Source organism: Motacilla alba, chromosome 20 (genome assembly GCF_015832195.1).
Source record: "Motacilla alba alba isolate MOTALB_02 chromosome 20, Motacilla_alba_V1.0_pri, whole genome shotgun sequence".
NCBI classification, from domain to species: Eukaryota; Metazoa; Chordata; class Aves; order Passeriformes; family Motacillidae; genus Motacilla; species Motacilla alba.
In genome coordinates this window covers 1,035,286-1,060,394 of record NC_052035.1, presented here as the reverse complement: position 1 = coordinate 1,060,394, position 25,109 = coordinate 1,035,286, and the positions used below count along the sequence as shown (strand labels likewise).

At 51.2% G+C, this 25,109-nt stretch overlaps 1 protein-coding gene across 7 annotated transcripts in view; it reads left to right on the top strand.

Annotated features, from left to right (window-relative positions):
- The window catches only part of DLGAP4 (DLG associated protein 4), a 266,306-nt gene that overhangs the window by 231,861 nt on the left and 9,336 nt on the right, over positions 1-25,109 (top strand). The gene's annotated exons all lie outside the window — the stretch shown is intronic.

Here is a 25,109-nt window from a genome sequence, read left to right as displayed (position 1 = left end):
TTAAGAGATAAAAGGGAGAATGTCTTGCAAGCAGCCTCTGCTCCCAGGCAGCCAGCAACAGGATGAGAGGACATTGTCCTTAAGGTGTTTAGGTTAGACATTAGGAGGAATTATTTCATGGAAAGGGTGGTCAGGCACTGGCCCAGGGACATGGTGGAGTCCCCTTCCCTGGAGGTGTCCAGGGAAGGACTGGATGTGGCACTCAGTGCTCTGGGCCTGTGACAAGATGAGAATAGGTCACAGATCGGACTCGTGGTCTCAAAGGTGTTTTCCAGCCCAAATGACTCTGTGACAGCAGGAGCCGGCTGGGCCCCGGGAGCCGTGAGCTGGGAGATGCCCAGTGCCTGCTTGCGAGACGGGCCCAGAGCGGATTTCCCACGGCTGCACATACGGCACAGGGGCGGTGTGCTGCTCCGGGGCCGGCCCCGGGCGCTGCAGGCCGGGGGCAGGGATGGCCCCGGGGCCGGGGGCAGGGATGGGGCCGGGGCCGGGGTCAGGGATGGGGCCGGGGGCCGGGGCGCTGCCTGCCCTGTCCGCCGCCGGGCGCGCTTTGCGGCCGCCGCGCTTTGCAGCAGGGCCGTAGGGCGAGGTGCGCCGGGCCGCTGCTGAGGGGCTGCCCCCGGGGCCGGGGCCGGGCCGGGCCAGCTCCGACTGCCGCTCCGAGAGCGCATTGTGCTGTGTCCGTGCGCAGGGACACAGCCCCAAGCTGTCACCCCCGTTGTCCACGGAAGGGAATGGGGCACCCGGAGCATCTGGGGGGGCTCAGCCTGGGGAGAAGGCGGCTCAGGGGGCTCAGCCGTGATTTAGTTGACAGGATGATGTTCGGTCACGGGTTGGACTCAGTCTCAGAGGTCTTTTCCGATCTCATTGGTTCTGTACCGCGGTGTGCTGTCCGAGGGGGATGGAGGCACTGTCCTTTCCCCCGAGACAGCAGTGCCCGGCTGGCACCGTCTGCAGGGCCCAGCACACTTGGGCTGGGTGCCCTGAGCTCACTGTGGCACAGCAAAGCAGAGCCCAGGCTAAAGAGGCTGCCTCAATGGAGCAGTAGCAGGCCAGCCATCACTGCTGGTGGCAGCACTAACTTTGAAGCACTATTTGCCTGCTCCTGGCAGTGCTATTTGTGCACTTACCTTTGATTTATATTTTTTTGAACGGCTCTGAATATCTTGGGTGTTGGGGGAAGCAGCTCTAAAAATAACTTTAGAGACTGGTTATTTCCAAACCATTTTTTTCTGCCTCTGCCTGTTTCTTTCCTTTCTGTAGTGGATGGCTTTTTCTACTGCTGCAAGGCCTGGTTCACACAAAAAACAATGTTTTCTGCTCTGTGCTAGTTCTTGCTCTGTTAGCAAACATGCTCTGGGTGTGGGTGATGGTGTGTGCAGGCAGCAGGTGCATGTGATTGCAGATCTGGGTGAGGGAGCTGCTAAAGCAGTAACACAGGGTCCAGAATGTACTAAAACATGATCACAAACCTTTTGAAGGGTCTCCACCATTTGGAAATTGGAGCCATTGAGGTGCAGCTCTGCAGATGCCAAAAGGTGTCTCCTCTTTGAACCAGCTGTGTTCAGAGGGGACTGTTGCTTGAGGAAGTTCCATTGTCCCATTTCTCAGGCATGTGCCACAGGATGGCTCATTTTTAATGGTGAATCCCAGCAAGAACCCCAGTCCTTGTTAGTGCCTTACCTCAGGTTCTGCTGCTGCAAATGAAATAATCTCACCTGAGAGATGCAGGGGCTAGTGCAAGTGTTATGTACAGAGACTCTCACTGGAATGGATTAAGACTGAAAAATACTTCTGCAGAGGTTGTTGAGGGCACCTGTTAAATTTAATCTATCCTAATTCTTATGGTGTGATGCTTTTCAGCATCTTTTTTTTTTTCCTAAGGTGACTCTGTTTTGGGCAGCTGTGCTTCTTATGACAGAGCAGCTGCCAAGCAGATTGCTGCCCTGCCTCCTCATGCCATGAGTGTGCCAGGACCAGGGACCTGTGTGCTCTGCCTGCCCTGGCAGCACTGCATGCCTCGCTTTCCCATGGAATTGCAGGAGAGGAGCACAACTGGGCTGCTCCCAGGAGCTGTGGGAGGCAGAGTTACCCATGGGGGTTTAACCTCAAGTGTGTGCAGAGTTGCTGTGCTCCAGTGGCTTTGTTGGCTGCTGCTCTCCTTGCTCCAGGTGCCCTGACTTTGTGCTGTGCCTCACACCTTCAACCTTCCTTTCTTGGGAAGTTTGTGCTCAGCTTTTTCCCCATCTGCTGCAGCTTTTAAGCTTGATTGAGAAATGAAAAATCTGGTGAGGGTATGGCATGTCACTGGTGTTTAATGGGCTTGAATGCATGGCCACAGTGGAGGTGCCTCAGGCTGAGAGCCTGACTGTGGAACACTCCAAGCAGCTGCTCTCCCTGGGGAATTCCTAGAGCTGTGTGTTGCTTCTGGCCACTCTGGAGCAATGGAGCAGCTGCCTCATCTGTAGGACTGCAGCAAGTGCTTCCTGACCAACGTGCGCCGTAGGAGGGGAAGTGCGGATCAGCTGGAGTCAGACTTGGCACTCTTGTGGTGCAACTGGCTCTGGCTGAGATGGCGCATTTGGAGGTTGAAAACAAATCAATAGAGATTTAGAGAGTCCAGATCTTGTTCACGTCATCCGTTCCAAACCCCGTGTGCTTCATCCCTGAGGGTGGAGCCTTAGCTGGCGTGAGTCACTGTGCATTGGCGTCCTGGGGTTGGATTCTTTTGTGCGTGCCCCCGCACACGTGTGTATGCTAATTGTGGAGGCTGAAAGGCACCTCAGCTTGGGTGCTCTGCTTGAGCTCAAGGGCTGAGCAGCTTCCTGAGTGTGTGAGCAGGCTCCAGTGGAGAGGAGAACTCGACAGAGGGGAGATGAAAAGTGATCTCGTAGATCCAGGTGTTCTGTGGACCTGGGAATGCAGCTAGTGGTATCCTGGGTTTCCTAGTCTAGAAGGAATTTTATATATAGCTTTGGTTTGGGGTTCCCCAGCAAGCTTTTTATTGTTACAACCATGTCTTTTTTATAACGGCTTCTCTTATTTCTGCTCATTACTATGGTTCCAGCCACAAAAGAGCTTTCTTGTTCTAATTGGCCTCCCCCTGCTTCAATTCAGTTGTGTTGCTGTGTCACCATGGAGACAGTCGTGATGTCACGAGATGTGGCATCACTGAAAAGTGGCTGGGAGGCAATGGCTTGTGTTCCCCCCACACCCCATCCACCCCAGTAATCAATAGCTGGAGCAGAAAGCAGAACAGCTCTATAGACTTCAGGGAAGATATGGATCTTTGAAATTAATTACAGCTGTGATTTTAAGGCTGTTACCAGAGTGGTGTTGGCAGAAAAGATCTCATATACCCTCCTTCTCAAAACTGCCTCCATCTCCTCATGTGTTGTTGAGCTTGCTTAAATTAATGCCAGGAAGCCCCGAATGTCCAGCAGTTGCTGTGCTGTAGGCCCTGTTGTCAAATGCTTGTGGTGCTAAAAACCCAGGCACCCACTGGGTCACATCCTGGGCATGGTGCTGCTGGGCTGGGGGACAGGTACGCCGAGCTGTGTCAGCGCTGACATCAGTCAGAAAAGCTGGTGTTTCACCAGGATGTGACTTGGAACAGCTTTTTTGGGGGCCTCCTGCCCTTCCAGCACTCCTGAGACAGCTGTCTCCTCTGTGGAAAGCACCCAGTGGGGTGAGCTGGGTGATGAGACCAGGAGAGCCAGCATGGTCTGTGTGAGCTCAGCAGAGGCAGGGATTAGCAGAGAGCTGGGCTTATTGCGTGGCTTAATTCTACTCTGCCAAAACCATGGGAACTTCCTGTTTCCTGAAATACCATGATTTGTCACCAAAACACTATGAGGATGCATTCTGCCCTGTACAGTCTTTGCTGTGCATTTGTCTTCAGCTTTATCTTGTTTTAATTGTTTTGTGAGGAGTCTAGATGAGAGCATGGCACGGTGTACTCGATCCTCTGCCTTGAGCTGTAATAGCCTACTCAAATATTAACTAACTTCCTCCTGATTAATGGGACGCAGGGTGGTATCAGTGCTTGGCCTGGCAAGCAGGGAGCTGATACTTTCCAGTTATCTCTTGTTTTGTTAGAGGGCTTTGTTGTACAAAGAAGCACAACACGCAGAAGCTTGTTACCTGTAACTGTTCTGTTTGTAATGTTTGATATTGGGGGATGGACAAGCAGATTTCCCCTGTTTGTGGGGTGTCTCTGGCTGCGATTGGGGTGCTGTGTGCTGGTCCCACTGCTCAACAGGGACCTGTGCATGGCACCTGCACAGTTTGGCTGGGGCTGCTCTGGGTTGTCATCTCTCAGGGTTGACACTTCCTTGGCAAGTGTATCAGCTCCCTTGAGCTTTGCTTGCTTTAAGCAACATTGTATTCAGGCAAAAAGGACAAAACTTAGTGTAATGTGGAAGCTCAAACAAGTTGACTTCTTCAGTGGGAGAGAAAGTTTTGGCTGTTTTCCTGAAAAGATCAGAACTGTTTTCCAGCAGTTCTGCTGACAGACTCATCCTTTTTTTTTTTTTCCTAATTTTTCTTCTGTGTTGCTGGGTCTTCAGGATGAAAGGCTACAAAAGCTCTTAGCATGAAGACAAAGGTTTTTTTCACCTTGCCTGTTCCCCTGAAACATTTGATGCACGTCCTGTTTAGGGGAAAAATGACTGAAAGGCCAGTTGCATTTGAATCATATTAATTTCTACTGCTGCTGTTTTTAAAGCAGCTGTTGTCTGGCTAAAGATGCTAAAATCTGCTTTTTAACCAGTATTGCTTAAAAAAACAGAGTAGGAGATGTTTTCATTCTCTCCTGACACTGGTCACATCTGTCCTGGTGGCTGCAAGGCCATTCCAAGGCTACTTGACTCTGACTTCCAGCACTCAGGTTCCTGTAGAGGAGAAAATAATGGCATGAAGGTCTGGGATTGACACTGTTTATGGCTGCAGTGGGCAGGCAGAGGCTGTTCAGGAAAGGAGTTAAAACCTCACCTACAAACTGCGCATGGTTTGTAGGTTTAGCTATATTGTAGCATGTTTTCCATTTTCAGTGTGTGTAGTGAACTACATCCATGGAGAAGGGTGAAGAAGTTTCCCTTAATACAGCAAAACTACTACTTCCTAAGTATTTGGAGATTTCCATGGAAGGCTATGAGTAGGTTGCTTCTGTCCTTACTCAGGGACTTGTCTAAACAGTTAACCTCATCAAATTCCCTTATTACATGAGCAAGTCACTGTGGAATGGTTTATTCTCTCAGAATAGGACTATGTGGAGTTCCTTTTCCCCCAGATTGGAGCCCTAGAGGATTAGCTGTTATCTGCTTTTCCTTGCAGGGCTGCATAGATGCCCCTGGGCTGCGGTGCAAGTGAGTTACCCTTGCAAATGCATTGGGTGATGTCCTTTCCCCTATGCCAAGCCCCTTCCCTCAGGACCTGCAGATTCCTCAAACCCCTCAAGTGAGCTCAGCTGGCTTCTGAAAAAGGAAAATAAGAAAAGCCTGAGGTGCCAACCACAGTAGGCTGAGTGCTTGAGGATGGGAACAAAATCATAAAGCCTAATATTCTGTAAAAATAGTGTGGTGTTCTGCTGAGTTCTCTGAACTTCTGACCTGTATTCAAACAACTTTTAAAATATGTCTTTGTAGAAGAGGGTCACCTACAGGGTGGTAGACAGTGTCCAGACTTAAAAGGGAAGAGTGAGTGGACACTGACAGTGTTTACAGAATAAATGGAAAAATATCCAAGATACAGGGAAATGGTGTTCTTCCCTGAAAGATAAAGTAGTGAAAATTGCTACAAGTCTCTCTAGGCATCTTCCCAGCACTGAAGTTTCCTTCATTCTTGCAGCAGGAGGTGGTTCAGGGTTGTGACACCGAGTGCTTGTTCAGATTGCAAGTCAAGAGATTGCTTGTCTCCAGGTCCTGGCTTGCAGAAGGCATCAAATTGTTGTGTGTGATCTCTGATAAAGGCTATGAAACCAGAGCTGCCTGATCCTGTTGCAGCCATGGCCTTGTGTACTCACATACAGGTGATGGCTCCTGCAAGCACCACCCAGAGATGGAGGTCAACAAATATGGGTTTGTGCTCAAAGCAAACAGAAGGAGAGCTGGCAGATGAGTAGAAAAGTGAAGTTGATCAATGTGTGGAAGCCTCAGGTTCCCATCTGGACAAACTGCCACACAGAGCAGGATTTTTACCTTGGTGTCTTTTTGCCTCTTGGTAACTGGTCAGTGAGTGGTAAAAGACAAGAGAGTCCTTCCTGCTGCTTTGGAGAGAAATGCATTTGCTCTTTGCATTGTCTGTGCTTCTGCAAGCCCTCAGCAGAAGGAACATAGCTCAGTGAGCCAAGGTACCTGTGCCTGAGCTCTGTGTACTGGTGTGGGGCGAGCCCAGAGTGCACAAGGGTAGCACTTGGTTGTTTTTCAGTCTTAAAGATCTCCTTGTCCAGCCAGTGACAAACTTCAGGCTGTGAATCACTTGTGTGTCAGTAATATTTGCATATTTTAGGCAGACTTGCTGCACTGTGTGTTGTGCAACACTGTGAGAAACTTTGGAGCTTGGAGGGAAGCACAGCTGGCAGTGCTGTCAGACACCTCTGTGCTCCTGGTGCTGAAAGCTGAGCTGACAGTTTAACTCTCTTTGGGCTGACTGGTGCTTAATCCTCTTGGCAGGATTGCCAGAAACTTGGGAATGGCTGGTAAACTAGGAAGCCTGCACACCTGGCCACAGAGACAGGACAGCCTGGGCTGGTGGAAGGTGTCCCTGCCTGTGGCAAGGGAGTGGGACTGGATGACCTTTAAGGTTCCTTCCAGCCAGGTCTTTCTGGGATTCTGAGTAAGCTCCAGAAGCCATAACCTGTGCTTACCCCGTGCCCAGGTTTTCCAAGTCCTTTGAGGTTTTCCTGGAGAGGGAGTGTATTCAGGAGGAGGCTGGTCTGTGCTGGCTTGGGAATACCTGTGTGTGCTGTGCTGCACCGTGGACACACCTGAGCTCAGCTGTTCTGCACATTCTCTCTGTGCACTTGGCTTCAGGTTACCAGCAGATTTCTTTATTTGAAGGGGTGGTGGCTGCTGTTCAATTGGCCTCTTGTGCTGAGGTTCTCTGAGCCATCCATCTGTACCACAGCTGATTCCTGCCAGACCTGGCCCTGCTCTGGGACCATGGTACTTATGGCTGCCTAGATTAGGAGCTGGCCTTGTATAACACGTCGAGGTCCAGTGCACAGGCTTGGAAGGCTGCCAGTGGAGTTCTCTTGTTGGGAAGCACTGACTGCAGTTCTTGGTTGCTGTTTTCTTCCATCTCTAAGTGGGGAAGGTCAGAGTTGGGGTTTTCAAGTAGCTACAGTCAGAATTGTAGGAAGGAAATAGTCCAGCAGGGAGCTGCTGAAGGGGGAGCTCTGCATGTTCTGCAGTGGAACTTGTGCATATGGGAACGCTGATCTCTGCAAAGTTTCTGCACGTTCCACTAAGTAAAAACTGAAGGTAGAACTCCTTTTTCCTCTTGCAGGTGAGATTTACGTATAAAATTCTTAGCTGGCTTTATGGTGAACTCTCACTGGTAAGACAAGCAGATGAATTTCCTTAGTAAGGAGTTTCTGACTAGGAGGTCTGATTTTTCTAGTATTGATAAACCTAGTGCTTAACACCTCTGAACTGCTACCTTATATCCTGTTAGGCACCAAGGCATGAAAATCTGGGCCCATGTTCTCATATGGAAAATGTCTCTTCAAGTGGTATAATTCCAGCTCTGCACCTGCTCCTCAGAGTGCAGCTGCTTTACGATGTGTGCTGGTGTTGTGGTTGTTTTTGGTCTTGAGAGGCAGCAGGTGCTTGTTGCTCACCTTGGTGGGCTGCACAGAGATCCCCACAGTACTTACTGGCTGGAAGGAGAACAGGGATGGGTCATCTTAATGGAGGGAAACCTACACTTGGTAGTGGTTTGGGTATTTTTGAGGTGTGCTCTCTCTCCAGAGTTCCGGGTTGAGCCTTCTTGTTTGCTCAGTTTGTCTTCTTTTTCCCTCATACCTTTAGGGAGCCAGTAGGTCAACATCCCTCATCCAGGGGGATGCCAGTGGGACATGGCAGGGCAAAGTCTGACTGAAGCCTGCCACAGCCAGACTGAGAGCTTCCACACTGCAGAAGCAATTACTGTTCCTTGGCATTGCTCTTTGCACTTTATGGCTCTTACACCTGACAGCAACTAAGGATTGTTCTGACCCTTACAGAGAATATACAGTGTGTGAGGAAATCTAAATGTCAAATAACTTCAGGGTTTTGCAACTCCTGGCATCTGGTATGCAAGAACCAAAGCCTAAAGCACAGTGGTTCATTCTGGCAGGGGCTGCTGAATTAAACCATAAAGCTGTTCTCTGCTTAGATTCCTGAGAGCATTATTCCTCTGATAACATCCTGGATGAGGAAGTGCAGGATCATTTGCTCATGAGAGCCCCTCTCTAGCTTTAGGAAGTGCTGTTATGCCTTCCTCTGTGTTCAGAGTGCTGCATGTATCGAGGAGGTGGGGCACAGGTGTCCTGGGATGCAACTGAAGGAAGAAAAGGCAGCCTGCTAAGGCAAGGCTTCCAGCGATCACGTGAATTCATACCCTGTTAAAATTTCCCCTAAATCATGTTTGTGCTACAAAATCACAGCAGAAGTGAGCTGTTGTGTTGCGCTAAATAGCTATTTAGTTGTTGTTTTGCACTGGGTGATTGGAAATTTGCACTGAGTAGTTTTTATATTGCACTGAATAGCTTATGTTATATCACGTGGTTTGTTATCCCTTTCTCCCACCACATGGTCTGTCCCTCACCCACTCCTGTACCCAATATCCCCGGTGGACTATTCCCTGGTCAGTCCCTCCCCTCGCCTCGCCTCACTGGTATCCAATGGGCCTCTTCCTCTGCCCCCATTCCCTGGTGTATAAAATTCCCCTGCCATCAGGCACTGTCCTCTTGTCCATGTGGGTTTTCCATGTGATGGTTCTCAAGTTAATAAACAGAGGACCCTTGTCCCCATGTGGAGAAGAGCGTTTCTCGTCTTTTACTTTAGTCCATGTAAGACCGTGTGGGCTAGGGCCCATAGCTAGCCACAGTGGAGCCTCAACAGCCCGAGAGACACAGTTTTACAGTTTTACAGACTGAAGTCCGTAAGACAAATTCCAGAGTGCTTTTAGTTTAGAAGGGGGCACTCAGCATCCCAGTCCATTCTTGACCACTCCCTGAAATGCTGTGTGCATATCTGTGCCTGCAGAACTGGCGTGCACTGGTGCTCCTGTGGGAAATTTACCAGCTTAGCCAAAACTCCCAGCAGAGTTGTATCAAGATGTTTCCTTCAGCACTGCCATAGCATTGAACTCTGTCCCTGAATTCTGAACAGGGAGCACTTCTGAAACATTCCAGCTGAACAGGCCTGGGGGAGACACTGTTGTACCAGACACATGTCCTGCCAGACAGCAGCCTGAGAGGGTGTGCTGGATTTGGGATGTCATGCTGGCTTTCAGGACAGTTGGTACTTAACCTAACACAGTGCTGATATTTGTATTGTAAATTGGAACATGCTTGGTTGGGTTCCAGACCTAGAGAAACCACAAGTTACCTGGATCTTCTGTCCTTCATGAGTGGAATGTTAACAGAGCTCAGCCCTGAGCCCCCCATGGCCCCGCAGTGGGGTGGGGCTGTGTGTCCGTCTGGCACCTGGGCATGGGCAGGGGCTGCTCAGTCCTGAGGGGAGTCAGATGCAGGTGGGAGGAAAAGGGCCCAGGCTCTGCTGTTCCCAGCTCTGCTGCTGTCCCTGTGGCTGTGACACTGGTGTGGCAGTGCAGAGTGCAAGCACAGTTTTATGTTCTGTATTGTGCCACTCTAATCCTGGGCTATTTTTTCCATTTTTTTCCTTTGAGCTCAGCAGTTCAGGCTGCTGTCCTCTGTCCATGGATGCCATCACAGGAATGCTGGCTGTGTTACCTTGTGCAGAACACCTGTGTTGGTGTTGGAGCCCTGCCAGCACTGCCTGCCTGCTGGGAGCTGCCAGGGCAAACACATCCTCCTGCAGTCAGGATGCTGTGCTGGCACCAGTTGTGTCCCAGGGGTGGCCTGTGAGGTGACTCACTGCTGTTACAACCTCTCCCCATGGATAAGGTATTCCTGCTACAGGGAGAAGGAGGCCCAGCTTCCACCAAGCTCTAGAGAAGCTGAGTCAGATGTCTTGTCAATTAATGTAATTAGCAATTAGCTGAGGAAATACCTCCTGTAACTGTCTCCTCGGTTTTGTCTGTAAGTGGCCAGAGTAGGAGGGGAGGGACAGTCCTGTGGTACCCAAGGGAGGTGGCACCTCACAGATTCTCCCAGGCATGTTGCAGCAAAGCTGCTGACATTGCAGTCCGTGGAAATTTCCTGATGGAGATGATGCAAACTGCTGTGAGCTTGCAGTGGAATAACCCTGCAAGTGCTCTGCTGCTCCCTCCAAGCTTACTCACATCCATGTTCCCACAATTAGATAACTGACCATGTATCTGTTTACAAAGCAGTATCCAAAATAATGTGTTGCTGTTCTGTTTCCTCAGCTGACCTGTGCGTCATAGTTACAGCTAAACAATAGAATTGAATCTCTTGCTAAGTTGGGGTTGTTGGGGTTTTTTCCCTATGGCTGCTTTAATGCAAAGCTGTCTTCCCCATTGCAAGCCTTGGGCTTGTAGGTATGAAGCTTGTCTGCTGTCATCTCATAGGCATCCTGTGTCTGCTGCATGTCTGGGACAGGAATAGAAACAGCCCTGAGAACGGGATTTGTTGGTGTAATGGTGCTGCTGGGGGCACCAGCCATAGCATTTGAGAATGGCCACTGTGGGAAGGGCTGGCAAAGCTGTTCTGCCTCCCTGAAAGGCCACAAGAGGCTAATCCCAGAGCAGCTGGCACCGCCAGTGGGTTTGGGATGCTCCTGGAGCAGGTGGAGCCCCACCCAGCAGCAGTGTGGGGGCCCTGTGGGGCAATGGCTGCTGGGCAGCAGGGCTTTGGGCCCCACACGTTTCTGAGGTGCACCAGCCCCCTCAGACTGGGGTCCAGGATCTGCCAGCTCTTCACCAGCTCTGTGCCATCGGAAACAAAAGAAGTCAGACATGAAAATTAATGCTCTTATTCATTGATGTCCCACTTCTTTGCCTCCTTCAGTTTACCATTAATTTATCTTCAAAAGCATTTGTGGCTGTTTTTGGCCTTGGAAAGGATGTTGGATAAAGGACTTTTTTTCGTTTGCTATCTTTTAGTGACAGAGCTGAGAGCAGACTTTTTTAGGTATTGAGGAGGACAGTTATTCCTGCAGTATGAGCTCCAGGTCTCCAGTAACTTGGGCTGCGGTGAGAGTTTAAGGCCTCTCTCTTTCCAGCACTGGACTGGACCTCTCCCTGCTGGATCAGTCTCTTGCTGACAGCAAGTTCACAGTGTTGGTCCTGCCTGGCTGCCAGAGCCCTACGGGGGAATTGTCAGGTGGAGTCATCCTGTTCCACTGACCTTCATCTTCAGTCAGTATCTGCTGTGTCTGTCTTGAGGCTTCTGACACAGCCCAGATCCAAGAAACTTGATTGGGCAGCTCATCCTCTGAAACTGTGCCTCTGCTACGTAAACAACCCTGATGTTTCCTTGAAAGTGCTTTCCAGGAAAATGTAGCAGCAGGGATACAGTGGGTTTGTTTCCCAATGTGGTGTCTCAGACATTAGAAGTGACCCCAAATGCACAGTCCCTGTACAGGTGACACTGGGACCACTATGTACTGAGGGTCTGTGCCTGGATATGCTCTGTGCTTCCCCCTGCAGTGACAAGGGCAGACCAGTGTCCTTCTGTCCCTCCCAGCCATGTGCTCCCACAGTGTCACCATGTTCTGCAGTATTTTGCCATAGTCTGATGGAGGATTTCTCCTGGCAAACAATCCCCTTGAGCAGACAGTTAGAGACCTGCTCCTTGATGCCACCCTCATATCCCACAAGCTCAGTGCTGCTCTGGGGCTGTGTTGGTGCTCACTGTTGGGTTATTTTTGGCTTGTGGCTCTTATTTCACAAGACCACTTCAGGTGAAAGCACTTGCTGGACTCACTCCAAGTAGCTGACACAGTCAGTCTGTCCTGGGAGGCCACAGGAGCTGTTCTCAGCAATGCCTTGGAGCTGAGCACAGCAGAGGCCGAGCTGGTGGCTGCCCTGGAAAGCCCTCCATCCAAAGATTGGCATTTCAGTGTTCCTAGGAATTTCATCCTCCAGCTGGTCTGAGGGTTGGACAACTGGCATGACAAGGAGTGGCTACTTGAATGCGGTAATGCATTCCAAGCCTAAAATTGTTCCCAGGCCAAGTGTGGGGAGATGGCCAAGTGGAGGAATAACTCCAGCCTTGGGCAACCTTTGCAGTTTGGCTGGGGTTTTCAGAGACGTGTAGAGATGAGATTTTTCCTGGAGAACTGATGGCACCATCTCTTCCTTGGTGTGTCAGCTCTTGGTAGTCAGGTTTTAGAAATCTTGAGCTGGTTCTTTCCAAAACTATTTTAGCCTTGTTTGGTTGAGGAGGTGTCTGCAAGGAGCAGTTTGATTTGTTGCCTCCATCTGCCCATGCAGGAAGAACTTGCCCTGTGTGCTTTGGAGCTGGAACTGCCTGGGACCTGGGCTGGGAGCAAGGCAAGGAACGCGTATGGACGTGGTTAGAACATCACCAGCCTGCTGAACCTCTCAGTGCCTTCAAAAGCTGGCACACAGCTCTTGGGCAGGATTGTAACTCTGAAGACCTGTAACCAGAGCCCCATGAATTCCTATCTGGAACGTCCCTTGGACTGATGCTTTCTGTTAAACTGAGTCCAGCAGATCCCACATTTTTGCTGTGGCCCCACTGGCTTCCTGGTTAGGTCACTTCAGAACTGACAAAGGTGCATGTTTGGAGCAGGGGTTTTGCATTCCTGAGAACCCCAGTGCTCCTTGTGGTGCCTGCTGTGGGTGCAGGTGCCTCAGATCACCTGGAACGTGCTGGGAGGGAGAGCTGAAGAGGAGCAGAAGAGGGAGCATTGTGGATAGGCTTTTTTCAAGGCTGCTCTTGATCTGTTTAGAGCTCCTTGGACTATGGAATAGCTGGGCTGGTGTGTTTTCCAGCAGGCTCAGGATGCCCTTCAGGCTCTGGGAGACCAAGTGAGCACTGTTTTGTGGGAAGGTCCCATTGCTGTGCTTGAGCAAGGAGTGGCTCCTTCCAAAGACACCTGGTTAGCTGTCTCTTTCAGAGCACCTTCAAAGCATGATCTGCTTGGATCATTCTCATCACCTTTCTTAAGCCACTCTAAATCACTTGTTACCTGTTCCCTATCCTGCCATTCACCCTCTACCATCCAGTGCTGAGCCACTGATCAGGAAAAGCCAAAATGCCTCTCTTCACCTGCTGGTTGGTACTTGGTGTTTACAGGTGAAGGGAGGAAGGAGAAAAGCTTCCTGGGAGGAAGCTTTTTGGAATATCCTGCAGAACACCCTGTGATTTCTGAATTTGGTGTGGATGATTTTTATTTTGTAGCTGGAGTTGCACAACTGCTAAGTTGAAAGGAGTGGAGGGAGAGGAGATCACTCATTTGGAAACAGGAATAAATCTATGCATGGTGGGAAATGAAGCCAGGAAAGCTTTTTGGCACATAACTGCCAAGGCAGGAGAATGGTCTGTTCCACGGTGAGCAGGTTCCTGAAAGCAGCAGGGAATGCTCAGATACATTTAATGCTGTTGCTGGAGGCTGGGCTTTACTGATAACCCTCCTTGGAAGACCAGGGAGTCATTGTCACATCCTAAATTCCAGACAGTAGGACAGAAGGGAGTAGGTCCCAGTGCCATGGGAACAGCATGACTAAGCCAATGCCTTCAGCTCTGTGGCCTAGAACTGAGTCTGTTCGCTGGATGTGCTGAGCAGAACTGTGCTCTGGCCTCTCCCTTGTCCCTTCCCTAGCTAAGTCTCAGATCCTTGGCATACCTTCATGGCAGGTTCTGCAGGCTGGAGGGGCCAGGTGTGTGGGCAAACAGGTCCTGCACCCCTGAATCCAGACCTGCTACTCATACTTGTGGCTAAGTGATGGTCTGGGCTCTGAACTTGAAAGCTTATGGGGACTCTTCAGGCCTGTGAACCAGGAATGTGGTGTTTTGGAGCCTGCAGGAAAAGCAGAGCGAGCTGTGAAGATGAGGACCTGGTGGTGGCTGGGAGCTTTGTAGGTCACAGATACTGGAGCCCCAGGAGGAAGCTCTGCGTGCACGTCTGGGGTCTGTTGTGCTCTCTGATTTCAGAGCTGGGGTTGCACAGTGGCTCTTTTGTCAATGCCTGCTCAATTCCTGAAATTAGGTATTGCAGAAAGTGCTGGGCTTGCTCTGGATACCCCCACCCTTGGGGCATCCATTGTTCAGGGTCTGCTTGTGATGCTTGAAATTCTTAGGTACTTAGAGCTGGAGACTCTTGGCCTCTGGGAGAACAGTGTGAGCAGTGGCACTGGGGACACATGGCTCTGCTTCTCTGTGTGCCTCTGTCACCAGGGAGGACAGCTCTGTGTTCTACAGGGTCCATGGTTAGTTCAGGTAGGAGCCCTGGGCAATCCAAGCAATGAGCACAGCTTTCCAAAGCTTCCTAGCACCCTGCCTAAAGGGAATAAAAGGTTGGAATATTTGCTTAATTGTCTGCTCTAAGTCTGAGGACTTCCCTTCCTCTCCAGATCAGACCAGACTGTGCTGCAACAGCTGAACCACTGTCAAATTTAATGGTAATGGAGAGGGAGCAGCCTACTACAGTCCTTTCTGTGTTTGTTCATGTGATTTTTTTTTTTTAATCTTATGGATAATGCCATGTTAAACAATGAAATAGAATATGGAGTAGCTTTCTCTAACATGTAAAGCTTGTCCTGTGCCTCAGCCAACAGAAGTTTCCCAGCAATTTTGACTTTGATTCTTCAGTATTAGCATAATGTTGCCACATCTTGGTTTGTACATACTTAAGGGAGGAAATAGCTTCAACTGAATCTGGCTATTAAAACCTCGTGATGATTGTAGCTTTGAAGATGTAAATCTTGGGTGCTGGCTGCCTGACAGCCACATTGTCCAAGTGGAAAGAGTGTTGACTAAAAGCTGGAGTTTTTCACTGTGAGATGAGTCCAGCCTGATTCCTTCCCATCTCCCAGGTGCAGAGGCTGTTCAGTGCTGTCTCCTCAGCTGCTGACACGTGTGCTTTCCCTGGCCCTATGGCTACAGGGTGGGGTTTGTTTTCAGCTTGCAAAGAATCCCTCATCATCTGGGTGTGGGGAGGGTTTTTCATAATGTCCTGGGAAAACCACCTCTGCTGCTCGTGGTGGCATCACGAAATGCTTGTCCTTGCCTAAAACAGTGGAATATCTTCCCGTGAGCAAGGGAGAGTAGCAGATTTCCTGCATCAGATAAAATTCAGGATACAGTAACTGAAAACTGTGATAAAAATCCTGATGCTGAGCAAAGTGATGGAGAAATATGATTAATTCTTACCTTGAGGGGGGTTTTGTTGGCAGTGAGGGTGGGAATTTCTCAGAATTTTAGGTAGGCTGCAGGATTATTGGTTGCTTGTGTTCTCGGGGATGCAGCAATTCCCTGGGAGCCCCATTTCTGCTGGGGAGCTCAGCAACTGCTGCCATCAGCACAGGCCTGTTCCTGTTATCACACTCTGTGCTGACAAGCTGCTGGCTGCCATCAGTGTTTTCAGCACCCTCTTGGCCAGCTCTTCTGTGAACAGTGTTTAGTGGCACACTTAAGATGATGGTGACCCCTCCACCCTGCTCCCAGGACTGTCCATAAGTGGGAATGTGCCAATAATGCCTCAGCAGCTGGGTAGTGTTTGCAAAACCTTCCGTGGACCCTGCCGTGGGCTTGGTTGTCCCAAAGCTTTGGGGGTGATTCTGCTGTAGGGGAGCAGCTCCTGTTCCTGGAGCTGTCAAAAAGTCCTGGACAAAGTGGTTCCTGGTGGGCTGGGGGAGATCCCTGGGCTGAGAGGGAGGTGTGTGGGGAGTCTCAGTGCTGTTTTGCCATGCTGGACTGACAAACTCGCCTTTCTGAGATGGCAACATTTGGGATATTGCACTTACTGTTGTGCTTAAGGTGCATCTCGCTGCCTGTGCGTGGAGAGCTTGAGAGTGTCTCCTGTGACATGTGAGCAGATGCTTGGGAGTGACTGGATTTGGGCTTCAGCAATCAGCATAACCTAAAATAGCTTGTTTTAACTGTTGAGCTCTGACACAGATGAGATTCAGTTTGCCATGGTTTCCAGCTATTTCTGTCCATATGGATTTTGACTGGCTGTGACTTTGAGGAGGTGTGTTGAGATTCCCTGGACTTCTGCAGTGGCAAGGAAGCAAGTTAAAAGCATCCACATACGCCATCCTCCCAAGTGATGTGGCAGTGCATGAAGTGAAGTGATGGTGAAGGGAGAGGATATTTCAGGCAGTGCATCATTAGCTGGTGGAACTTAGTTCTGCAGGAGATTCTAGAAACTGCTAACTTAGAGAAAAACTAACAAGATCTCCCTAATTACACTAAACATGGATGATTAATGCTAATACCCTCGGTGCACCTAGGAGTGGCTGCAGTACTGGGTGCATGGAGGATTTGCCATCATTCCTTACATGTCTCCTCCCAAAGCATCCCCTCCTCCCTGCTGTTTGCTGCTTTGCAGAGCAGCTGGAAACCATCCCACATGGAGGAGGGATAGGGGAGCAGCCTGTGACCTGGTGGTACTGCCCAATTCCTGTCTGGTTCACATTTATGGCCTAATTCCATGTCTGTGCTGGATAACCCTAAGCAAACCTTGCAGAAAGGGCAGCATTAAACGGGGAGAAGGACAAAGGGACTGGTCGCTGCCGTGGGACCGGAATCCTGTGGCACCCAGTTCCCTTCCCCTCTCTGCCTGGTATCCATGGTCTGGCATGTCCTAGAGACACTCAAGCCTGCAGAGCCCAAACCAGCCCAGACACAAAGCTGCAGAGTGCAGTTGGCAGAACAGACCCTGCAGTCCCAGAGTGACAGAATCAGCATTTTGGGACTGCCCCTCAATGTTTAAAAAGTGTTTAAAAGCAAGGAGGGTTGGGGCCTGCCTGCAATAAGTGCCACTCCTGGGAAATACTCTCTGGAATGCAAATCTCTACATATCTTCAGTTGTGTTTTCCCTCTCCTGTTGTGCTAGCAGGTCCCTCTTGTCTCTGACCTGCTGGCTGATACTGTTAGAGCTGCCCTGGGCACTGTGTGGTTGTGCTGCTGCACTGACCACACTGTGGTCAAGTGCAGTGGACACTTCCTTGTGCTGCTGCTGAGCTTTATTTGCCACATCTGGATGAGATGCTGCAGGCACAGGACCCTGCATCAGGCAGATGAATTGGATGATGCTTCAGTGCATCAGCAGTAGGGATTGCTGCTCTTGTTGTGGCAGCACTTTTCAGCACAGCTTGTCTCACTGTCTGAGGAGCTTTTGGCTGACACGTGGTCACTAAGCTGTGGTCCTTGTAGTTCTGAAGTGGTCCTGGTATCTCCTGGGAGTGGTGGATGCTGAGCTGCTGGGCAGGCTCTGTGAGGTGCTGTGTGCTCCAGTCTGTCCAGTCCTGCATTCTCTTACCTGCCACTGGCTGCAGGAAGGTTCATGTGACCTGTTCCAATGCCAGGGGCTGATGGAAGTGCCTGCTCTCTCCAGAAATGATCTGTGGCATGGATGGTTCAGAGCTGAGCCCCTTCCTGGTGGCCCTCTGAAGAGGACTGCTGAGGCTGTTCTGTGCAGATGTGTAGGCAGGGTATCTGCAGGGCTTCCTTGCCTTCTGCAGAGGCAGGAAAAGCAACAGTGTGGGTTCTCTGTGTTCCCTAGTCCCATGTTCCAGTTGTGTGCACAGAAGGATTCCAACCCCTCCATCCTGGCATCTCCACTGCTGCAGCCAGGGACCTGCTTCCTCCCCCTGTGCCTGCCAGGGCTCAGGCCAGGGTCAGAGCCCTCTAGAGCTGTGAGTGAGGAGGGCCTGGAGTGAGGAGGAGGAGTCTGAAGCAAACAGGCTGCTGGGTGATGCAGCAAGTCCTGGGACTCACAACTTGGTGGGACCTCATTTCTACATGTTCTGCACAAAGGCCAGCAGGGTGGAATGGTGTGGCCTTAAAGCCCAGCCGGGCTCCTGTTGCCTTGAGATTTGTACTCCTACAAAACCTGCCATGAGATCAGAATTCCACTGGCCCTGCCCCCATGGCCTCTGCTCACCATGCTGTGCTGTAGGGTGCCCGTGTGCACGGGTCTGCCTGGGGAAGGACTGTGCCTGGCCACCAGGACTGAGCCCCAGGCCTGCCTGGGTGGGCTCTCAGCTCCTCTGGCAGCCCTGGCTGTGCTGGAGGAGCCCGGCAGGATCTGGCAGCAGGAGGAGTCCCTGGTGACTCTCTTGTGCTCACCTGGCAGGACAGTGCCAGTGCTGCACTGCTGGTGCAGGGTCCTGGGCTGGGCGCACACCAGGAGTGTGGTGTTGATCAGAGATGCCAGAGCTCCCACTATCTGCTTCACCTCTTTGGTGTGAAAAGCCTCAGCCCCTTCCGAGGTCCAGCACAGAGCAGAGGAGCACTGAACTGGAGCATCCCTTCAGTCCAGCCCCTCTGTGGAAGAAGTGTGTGCCAGCACTAAAGGGGCATTGAACTGGCAAGGCAGCCTATCCCTGGGGATTAGGCACCCCCCAACCAGAGATGCAGTTCTGCTCTTCCTGGGACCAGGCTCATGGCTTTTCTCCTCCCAGCTGGTGACTTCTTGAGGCAGAATGGTTGGGCTTGGGGGCCTTGGTGCTTGTTGATGAATTAACCCCGGGGCAGGGAGAGGCAGGGAGTGTTCCTTTGGGCTGCTGCCCTGTGCTGGCTGGGTTGGAGACCTGTCTGAGCCCCCAGGACAGAAGGGACACTTGCTGGATGTGTGGCTGGAGCAGGGTGGAACTGCTCACCATGGCTTCAACTCGCTTAAAAACCCCTGACAATCGCTTTGGGGAGGATGGGGAGTAAATCACAGTGTCTCCTGTAGCACACACAGCAGCCTTAGTGTCAGCTGCTGCAGCTGGGTTTGGGAGTGCCTGTGGCTGGCATCCCCTGCAGCCTCTGCTGTGTCCCTGCTGACTCTGCAGGAGGCTCTGCTAAAAGGAGGGATGGCCAGGTCTCTCAGGAGCCAGCTTTCTTGGGGGGTGTCTTCTGTTGCTTCATGCCTCTTTTAAATTGGTGACCTTCTGCAAGTGGCTTTTTTTTTTTTAAAAAAGCAACCTGCCTTGCCTTCTCAGTGCTTATTATCGTTTCTGTACTCAGGAATTCCAGTTTGGAGCATCTCCATGATGCTTAATCACTGAAAAATCCAAAGTCCCTCATGTAGAGAGTTTGCAACCCTCAGCCTTTCCTTCTCTGGTGAAATGTTCCCTGACAAAGTACAGGGACTGGGTCTGTGATTGGATCTGTGATTGGAGCTGGCTGCTGGGGCTCATGCAGCCCTGAGTGCCCCTGTGGCTGCCCCAGGCATCCCTGGACACCCTGTGTGGTGGCTCTGAGGTGAGCAGAGCTGCAGCTCTCACTGAGGGCATCTCAGTCACGGCTGATCAGGGAGCACAAATGGTTGTACAGAGCATTTTGTGATGCATTTCTGGATGAGAGCTCTACTGTTAGTCTACAAACACACAGCTGATGTTCAGAGGGAGCCTTTGCTTCTGCATTTGCTTCTGACTGCAGCATTTGAGAGATGCTCCCTTGAGTTTGAGGTCCTTTATCTGCAGATATGTCCAGTTCTTTCATTACAGTCATACACAGGAACATGCCGTACTTGGAGTGATCAGACAAGTGCAGGGCAGTCCCTTTTTTCCTGACACCAAGTACCAGATGGATACATGGGTGATAAAATACTGTCCTGCCAGCAAAGCCTTTGGGGTGTGCAGGAGTGCTGTGGCCAGGACCTGAACAGGAGCAAGGGGTAACAAACCTCTCCCAGCCATGGCCGTGTGCTCGCTGCAGCAGCACCTGGAGGTGTCTCCCAGCCAGCTGGGCAGCAAAGACCATTGGCACAGGTCTGCTAGTGCTGGGACAGCCTCTCTAGCTGCTCAGGGAGGGCTTGGAGGAGGCCATTTGCTTAAAGCTAAGAAGTTATTTCTCTGTGTAACAAAAGGCCAGATTGCTGAAAGGCAGTGTGCAAGCCCGGTACCAGCTGTGCCAGGGGAGCTGCAGCGAGGGGCTGGGTGGAGGCTGCTCCCAGAGGAGCCTCTGTGGGAGCAGGGGTACTCAGGAATGGCATCTCCCCTCTCTGTGCTTTACTCATCAGTAAATTGATGCTGTTCAGGGGGAAATAGCTACTTCCCATAGGTCAGGAAAAGTGTAGGGTGTTGTTCTGAGTGAGGGCTGCTCATCATCTGTAGCTGCTGGTGGGAACAGCTGCAGTGTTTGGAGTGACACTCCTGCCTTGGAGGGTCAGGGTGTGACCCCAGCCTGCTGCTCCTCGCCTCTCCTCAGTCCCTGCTGCATCCCTCCTGCCCTCTGCTCTGCTCCCTGACACTGCTGGGGTTCTCCTGCCTCTGCCTGCAGTCCCTTTGGGGTGAGGGTGTCCTGTGGCAGAGCCCAGGGCCTGGCTCTCTGTCCTGGGAACAAGAGGATTGTATGGTGGGAGAAGTGACCAGCCTGCAGTGGTCCCCTTGTCCCAGCTGCCATTCCAGCCATGCCCAAGCACTGCTGCTCTGCCTGAGCTGTGCTGGGGCTGGAAGCTGAGGATGGGGAGTGTTGAATTTCCTCCTCTGACCTCCTTCAGAAGTACTCAAGGTGATTTGGGTATCTGGGCTGGGTTTATGCAGGGTTGTCACAACAGGTGAGAGGGCTCTTCCCTAGTGCTGGTGCCTGGGAGGAGCTCCTGGGGAATTCTCTGTCCATTCTCTGTGCTCTGACTCACAGGCACGGCCTGGCTTGTGTGTGGGCTCTGTGACAAGCAGAAGCAGCTGGTGAAGTGTTCATGGTGTTCCTCAGGATCATCTGAGAGTTAAAGGGCTCTGCTGGGCTGGTCGCTCTGCAGGGCCCCATGGGCACCACCACAGAGGTGGCACGTGGTGGCACGTGCTCTGTGCCAGGATGCTGCTGCTGTTGGGGTCACCCTGCATCTGGGAGTGAGGGCTGACAGGAGAACCCACAGCCCTTCCTGGCTCCCACAGCCCACTCGTGTGTCTCTTACTCGTGTAGTAACAGGGTGAGATTTTTAGTTTTTCAAAGATCACTGCTACTGAGATTCACAAAGGAAAAGCACTGAGGTAGGAGGTATTTTTAGCATTTCCATAAACTGCCTCTCTGAACAAATGCAGTCACTTGACTTTGTTTTCTGGGAGTTGTTTTCTTTAATCACTATAAAACTTCTTTTAAATCTCCTCCAGCTCTCTAAAGACTGTCATTCTGTCAGAGCAGGAGGTGGCACTTTCACAGGCATTTCCCATTGTGTCTAGATGGAAATATGTGGGAGCCATGTGACTTTTCACATGGGCAGATAGTGATAGAAAAAGCAGAATTTGTTTTAAAAAGGTGAGATTTAGATTAGATATTAGGGGAAAAATTATCCTTGTTGGGGTGGTGAGGCCCTGGTGCAGGGTGCCCAGAGCAGCTGTGGCTGCTCCGTCCCTGGATGTGTCCAAGGCCAGGCTGGACGAGGCTTGGAGCAACTTGGGATAGTGGAAGGTGTCCCTGCTGATGGCAGGGGTAGGAAGAAGATGAGCTTTAAGGTCTCTCCAATCCAAGCCTCTATGATTTCTGACTTGTATGATTTTCCTCTTGAGGGTAGGCTTCTCAGAAGTGCCTCTAACTGGTGCAGGTATCTTAACCTTCGGTGTGCAGAAGGAGAACAGTAAGGTCTGAAGTGATTCTTGTGAACCATAAAATCAATGTGTCCATATTGTCTTTGCTATGAATTGTCACTGGGGGGGCTCATTTTCACTTGGACTGTCTACAGAGAAAACATCCCACAGTTCATTACAGCTCCAACCTTGAAGTGTTCCTCAAGCTGATGAAAATCAGAGGTCAGATCACTTGGAATGCAGCTGTTCCAGTTCCCTTTGCTGTTGGAAACTGCCTCCCAAAGCAGCTCCTTCCAGCCAGGACACCCTGTGGCAAAGGCCAGCCCAAAGCCCTGCAGCTGGGATCTCCAAGGAGATAATGCCACCGATGCCATTTGCTGCAAGATTATTCTATGGCTTTTTTATTTAAAAGGCAAATGAGCTTGCCTTGTAGGAGAGATTATTTCAGAGTGTTCTGCTTTCTGTGTGAGGAAATGAGGTCGTTCCTCCAGCCCTTTCCGAGGGGAAAAGGAGGTGCATGGAGCAGGACAGGGGTAGCAGCCAGCCCTGATGTTTGAGGGAAGGGGAGCTTGCCTCCACAGCTGACTCTGGCTGGAGCCTTTGAGGTGATTTAACAAAAAAAAAGGATGGTTGAAGTAGATCTTTGAAGTTCCTGGAAGGATTGCAAATGTCGCCAGGCTGTATTGAATCAGCAATAGCAGCAGAACACTGGCACTTGAGGCCAGACACACTTGAGAGCAATTGTGGTGCTTAAATCTGACCCCAAATACCTTGGCTGTGATCCTGGTGGTGCTGCCAGGTACTGAGCAGGTACCAGCCTGGTGGGGGGGAACTGGGGCTGGATTTCACATTCTCTTGTGACTCTACTTTTAGTCTTCCAAGAAGCAAACACCTCTGGAAGGAGAGGGAGAGGATCCCAGCATGCCCAGCTGGATTTTGAGGGTCCAGAGAACTCTCCAGTATAAGGCTCTGCAAACAGCTCCCTTGCCCAGGGCTGCATCTGTGGGCATTGCCTAAACCTCTGAGGGCAGGTGCAAGGTGCTAATTTGGAAACATGCTGCTTCCTAAAAATAAATACAGAAGAAAGATTATAAACAAACATCCTCCTCCCCAAAATCAATCATCCACAGCATGTTGTGAATTCCAGCTACATGCTGAAATAAGCCTTAGAAGATCCTGTGAGCAGGAAAAGCCTAGTGCTGCAAAACTGGAAGCTTAAGCATGACTTCCATGATCTTCTGTTGTTCCACACCTTTTTGGAGCAGGGATGATGTTCAGAAGCAAACTGAGCTGATGGTCCTGCTCCAGTGCCCACAGGAACTGTAGTTCTACATTGCAGCAGAAGCTGATTTTAAAACATAAAAGGCTGTGACCTCAGCAAATCCAGAGCAGATCATGCCTACTGAGCTGTAGCCCTTTGGAGGGTAAGTCAGCAACTGGAATGCTCCTGGCTGGTGGGATTGGCCTCAGAGCTAGGAGGGAATGCTGCCTGCTTCTCCTGTGGAAGCACTGGGATGTTCTTGTCTTCCTCAAGGTTTGTCTCCTCCCACAGATGCAGGGAGCACTCACCCTTTGTTCAGCGTTGTGCTGAGGGCCAAGGACAGACTCTTCTGGATGGGCTTGCTGTGACTTTGGTTTTTGAAGCCCGTTCTAAGGAGGTGTGGTTTCTGAGATTGCTGGGCAGTCAGAAGTCCTGTTTTATATTCGCAGAGGGCTTCAGTGGGGTTAATTTGCAATTGCATTAACTAATGCATCCCTGGTTGTTCAAAGCTCCTGATCCTTTTGTGTTTGTCATTTGCAATATTTCTTAGCGCCTTAGACTTATTTTGTAGCTCAGGCAGTGAATCATCTGAGCACAGATACATGAACAGGGGTGTGTTTTGTTGGTCCTGGGTCTTTCCCTTCCAGCAAAGCCTGTGCTGCCCTTCAGCCAAGCCAGGTGGCATGAAGGGATCCCAGGAACATGCCAAGGGGATACTGTGGTTTCCCCCTTTAGCAGAGCAGCACAAACAGTGTCTGTGTTGTCTGTTGGTAGGTGGACAATGACTTTGGGTCTGGCTTACTGGCCTTGGACACCACTGATCTGGCCCAGAAGCTCTGCTGCTGTGTCCTCCCCTTGTTGTGCCTGGCCAGGCTGTTCTATGTCAAATAGCCATCAGGGTCCTTTCCCCAGTCCCAGCCCTGGCAGTGCCCACAGCAGCTGGGGAGCTGGGCTGGGCTCATGGTGGCTGTGCCAGCTGAGCCACCAAGGGCTGCCCAAGCAGGACGGTGTCACAGGGGCTGCGGGTAGCAGGGCACCGTGGGCCCTGTCCTTGAAGAACAGGGGCCATGTGGAGGGATTTAACTGAAGGGACATGTGACTTGCTTTCACCTCTGCCAGGAGGGGTGGCTCTGGCTTGCCCTGGCAGTGGCTTCTGTAGCCCTGGTGCAGTAACAGGAGTAACCTGTTGTTTTGGGGTGTGGGCACAGCTGATCCAGGGCTGCCTCTGCCATGGCTCTGGTCAGCTTGCTCCTCACTGCTCCGTTGAGATGGGCTGTGTGAGTCAAGCCATGAGACTGGGCCAAGGAATTGCTGTTGGAGGTGATGCTCCACATCAGGCAGCTCTGGTAGGGGGACTGTGGTCACCCCTCACCCGTGTGAGGCAGAGGGTGATGGGTCCTGCCATCAGGACACTGCTCAGTTTGTGCTGGGCTTGGTGTAGTGGCTTGAGGGAACTGGGATGCATTAGGTGCTTTCTGAGCTCCTGTGCAGATCCAGACTGGAGGCAGCTGGGTTGGCAGCCCTGCACAGGCCTCTGACTTCCCCTCTGCCAGCATTATCCTCTGCCATTATGGTGCTGCTCAGCATCTCTGGGCACAGAAACCCTGCTGGAAACACAGATCGCCTCCTCTGTAATTCCTCCCTTTTAGCTCCTCCTTTGAAGTGGAGCTTCAGCTCTTAATATGGTAAATAGTGGGGTGTGTAAGTGCAGGCATGTCCACATAGCGTCAGTAAGGCTCCCGGGGCAGCTCTGATTGCCCCACAGGGAATGTGGCTCCCAGGGATGCTCGGAACTGGCTCTGGCTCCACTGGAAATGGTGAGGCATGTGTGGTGTGAGGAGTAACTGCAGATCTCTGGGACTAAGGAGGCTGCTGGCAAGGGCTAGCATGTGTTTTGGGGTGCAGGGAAAAGCAGTTTGGGATTACACAGGAACCAGAGGCAGGATAAGAAAGGGAGTCTAGGGACTTGGGGAGGACTGAGAGTGCAGGGGTAGGAGGGGAAAGGGGATCAGTGTGTATAGGAAGGTGGCTGCTCTTTGTGTTTGGCCAT